Below are 4,545 nucleotides of genomic sequence, written 5' to 3' on the forward strand. Positions count from 1 at the left end.
TTTCCAGGTAATGTCGTGTGATATGTTTCCAGGTAATGTCGTGTGATATGTTTCCAGGTAATGTCGTGAGATGTTTCCATGAAATGTGATATGTTTCCAGGTAATGTCGTGTGATATGTTTCCAGGTAATGTTGTGTGATATGTTTCCAGGTAATGTCGTGTGATATGTTTCCAGGTAATGTCGTGTGATATGTTTCCAGGTAATGTCGTGTGATATGTTTCCAGGTAATGTTGTGTGATATGTTTCTTTTGTAGGTAATGTCGTGTGATATGTTTCCAGGTAATGTTGTGTGATATGTTTCCAGGTAATGTCGTGTGATATGTTTCCAGGTAATGTCGTGTGATATGTTTCCAGGTAATGTTGTGTGATATGTTTCCAGGTAATGTCGTGTGATATGTTTCCAGGTAATGTTGTGTGATATGTTTCCAGGTAATGTCGTGTGATATGTTTCCAGGTAATGTTGTGTGATATGCTATCAGGTAATGTCGTGTGATATGTTTCCAGGTAATGTCGTGTGATATGTTTCCAGGTAATGTTGTGTGATATGTTTCCAGGTAATGTCGTGTGATATGTTTCCAGGTAATGTTGTGTGATATGTTTACAGGTAATGTTGTGTGATATGTTTCCAGGTAATGTTGTGTGATATGTTTCCAGGTAATGTTTAGTGATATGTTTCCAGGTAAAGTCGTGTGATATGTTTCCAGGTAATGTTGTGTGATATGTTTCCAGGTAATGTTCAGTGATATGTTTCCAGGTAATGTTGTGTGATATGTTTCCAGGTAATGTTGTGTGATATGTTTCCAGGTAATGTTGTGTGATATGTTTCCAGGTAATGTTGTGTGATATGTTTCCAGGTAATGTTGTGTGATATGTTTCCATGTAATGTCGTGTGATATGTTTCCAGGTAATGTCGTGTGATATGTTTCATGGTAATGTCGTGTGATATGTTTCCAGGTAATGTCGTGTGATATGTTTCCAGGTAATGTCGTGTGATATGTTTCCAGGTAATGTCGTGTGATATGTTTCCAGGTAATGTCGTGTGATATGTTTCCAGGTAATGTCGTGTGATATGTTTCCAGGTAATGTCGTGTGATATGTTTCCAGGTAATGTCGTGTGATATGTTTCCAGGTAATGTCGTGTGATATGTTTCCAGGTAATGTCGTGTGATATGTTTCCAGGTAATGTCGTGTGATATGTTTCCAGGTAATGTCGTGTGATATGTTTCCAGGTAATGTCGTGTGATATGTTTCCAGGTAATGTCGTGTGATATGTTTCCAGGTAATGTCGTGTGATATGTTTCAAGGTAATGTCGTGTGATATGTTTCCAGGTAATGTCGTGTGATATGTTTCCAGGTAATGTCGTGTGATATGTTTCCAGGTAATGTCGTGTGATATGTTTCAGGTAAGGTTGTGATATGTTTCCAGGTAATGTCGTGTGATATGTTTACAGGTAATGTCGTGTGATATGTTTCCAGGTAATGTCGTGTGATATGTTTCCAGGTAATGTCGTGTGATATGTTTCCAGGTAATGTCGTGTGATATGTTTCCAGGTAATGTCGTGTGATATGTTTCCAGGTAATGTTGTGTGATATGTTTCCACGTATTGTCGTGTGATATGTTTCCAGGTAATGTCGTGTGATATGTTTCCACGTATTGTCGTGTGATATGTTTCCAGGTAATGTCGTGTGATATGTTTCCAGGTAATGTCGTGTGATATGTTTCCAGGTAATGTCGTATGATATGCAGTGCTGGCCACGGTTCGTCTAACCCACTAACCGCTGATTAGCGAGGCAAGTTTTTTCATTAGGTGATTAGATTTTTTGTTAACTTTGTAAAGTGTTAGTGAACCAATTAGCTTCCACTGAATATAGTTTCTCGTCCGCCAACTTTAAGTCCACTAAAAAAATCATACAGGTTTGTGGGCAGACACAGCACCAGCTGAGCCACATGGCGCAATAATTCCAGGGCTTCCACTTTTGGGTAAATTAATCATTAAAATAGGGTAACTGGACGCTTATTAGTGAAATCTATTGTCGAAGCTACAACTCATTGAAATTTCAGTTCACTAGGTCTGTTTTTAAGGATTTTAGAGCCATAATACTAAACCGAAGATAAATCCATATACAGTAAAATAGCGGTTAGCGGTTAGCGTTAGCTTCCACTAATTTCTTTATCGGTTTAGCGGTTTAGCATATGCGAAGTTAATATTATAGTCAGTGGATTACCAGTTAGCGAAGCTGACTTTTTGGTTAGCGGTGCCCACCACTGATGGACACACTGCCGCTTCCAACACGTTGCAGCGTCTACTCTGTGACTGTTGAGTAGTGTACTCCGTAGAGTGCCCAACGCTGTCTGCTACTCCAGCTGAGCAGTGGACTGTTTTAGGCTACTACTCAGAAGGCTGCACTGTATCAACTGTGTTGCCTACTGAAGAATGCTACGTAGCAACTCACAGGGGTACTTTGTAGCCACTTACAGGGCACTCTGGCTACTCAGACGAATGGCTGAGGAAAAGGAGGAGGAGGAGGAAGGTGGCCAGGATGAATGTGAGAGTGGCGGCACGCGTGTGGCATGCGGCGGCCGGCCAGGCCAGTGTGGCTGTGTGCGGGTTGGCAGGTGGACACGGGCAGTGCGCACACCGCCGCGCCGCGCCTCGCCACACATGCAGCTGCTGGGGCAGGAGCTGGGGGCCTCGTGGGCGGCGTGCTGGGCGTGGGCCGCGTGGTGGCGGCGGGGCTGGCGGGCCTGGCGGGGCTCGTGGTGGGGCCGCCCACACTGGTGCTCGTGGGCCTCGACTCGTCGGGCAAGACTACGGCGCTGCTGCGGCTCAAGTACGGCCACTACGTGAACACCGTGCCCACCGTCGGCTTCAACTGCGAATGTTTGCGGGGCGGCGGCTGCTCCTGGGTGGCATGGGACGTGGGCGGCGCTAAGCGCGTGCGACCCCTTTGGCGCGCCTACACGCGCGGCGCCGACGCGGTGCTGTTCGTGGAGGATGCCAGCAGCGGCGAGGAGTGGCTGGAGGAGGCACGCCACGAGTTGCACGTCCTGGTGCGCCGGCAAGCGGCATAGAGCGCCGCGCTGCGCCGCTCACGGCCGCCGCTGCTGGTGCTGGCCAACAAACTGGATCTGCCGGGAGCCAGGACGCCCGCCGCCATGGCTGACGCCCTCGGCCTGCACGACCTGCCGCCCGCCCAGCCCTGGGGCCTTGCACCCGCCTGTGCCGTCACCGGCGAGGGTCTGCCCGAGGCCATGGATCTCCTGCGCCGCCTCCTCCTCAAGGCACGCCGGGCCTCGCTCTCACGGGGTTGACTTGCGGGTCACCCTATGCTCCCCGCCGCCCCCACCTCCTTCAGTTTATCCCTGCCCAGCCCCGCACCAGACCCCTGGACCCCCGAGGCGTGAGGCGAGGGAGCCCGAGTACTCGTATGGGGACAGGCGGGGAACTACAGACAACTGAGTGCCACTGGTGGCTGACGTATGTGATAATGTGTGTGTGTGTGTGTGTGTGTGTGTGTGTGTGTGTGTGTGTGTGTGAAGCGTGCATGCAGTGTTTGAAGGGGTGTATTTATAATATTTATTGTGCAATAGCCAGAAACGTCACACATACACAAGCACGTAGCCCGTACCCAGAGATCCGTCACTTGTGAGTCGCTCATCCGGGAAAAGTAATAGTTGGCAATCGTGAGACTATTGTGTGATCAGACCATTACACACACACACACACACACACACACACACACACACACACACACACACACACACACACCGCTCCGGTAGCTCAATCGGTTAGAGCGCGGCGCTGCAAGGCTTCAAGGTCAAACAGGCGGCGGTTCGAGCCCCGCTCAGGCCGGATTCTTTCCGTTGACTAGGAGTGGTTACTGTCCCCCCTTGAGCAAGGGGGATGGGGTGTGTGGTGTGTGAGGTCCTGGCAGTACCCAGAGATCGACGATAATGAGCATGCACTTCCTCGTGTCGGGAGGGTACCTGCTGGCGAAAGCGAGTCCAACTCGTGATCAGGCCTTGGTGAATTACACACACACACACACACACACACACACACACACACACACACAACAGGCTCTGGTCAGTGTTACATGTAGTACAACTGTATTATACGTACGCGCATCCCTTGAGACAAATGTATATGTAAATAGCCGTATTTATAAAGATGTAGGAAATATATTTTGTTATACTGTTGAAACTATGTGGAAGTATTATTATCTTTACCACTCTTCTATCGATCTACGTTGGACGCGCACAGAAACTAATTGCTTCTTTCATCATTATAGGCCAAAACCAGGCACGGAAAAAAAACGAGAAAAACAAGAACAACAGCACCATAAAAAATACGAGTAGAAAAGAAGAACCAGATTAAGAACTAGAAAAAGATCAAGAACACGAATAACTAGGAGAGCCAGCAGATCAAGAACAGGAGGAAGAACAAGAACCAGTAAAAAAAAGAGGAAAAAAAACACAGACGGAGAAAGTGAACGTAAACAACATTACAAAGAGCAGTATATTAAAACTAACCGCGTGACCT

At 47.8% G+C, this 4,545-nt stretch overlaps 1 pseudogene; it reads left to right on the plus strand.

The window, feature by feature from the left end:
* The first annotated feature begins 2,573 nt into the window (after nucleotides 1–2,573).
* On the plus strand, nucleotides 2,574–4,209 carry LOC126989629 (ADP-ribosylation factor-like protein 4C; annotated as a pseudogene).
* Nucleotides 4,210–4,545: the final 336 nt, after the last annotated feature.

This window comes from Eriocheir sinensis, unplaced genomic scaffold (genome assembly GCF_024679095.1).
Source record: "Eriocheir sinensis breed Jianghai 21 unplaced genomic scaffold, ASM2467909v1 Scaffold125, whole genome shotgun sequence".
Lineage (NCBI taxonomy): Eukaryota > Metazoa > Arthropoda > Malacostraca > Decapoda > Varunidae > Eriocheir > Eriocheir sinensis.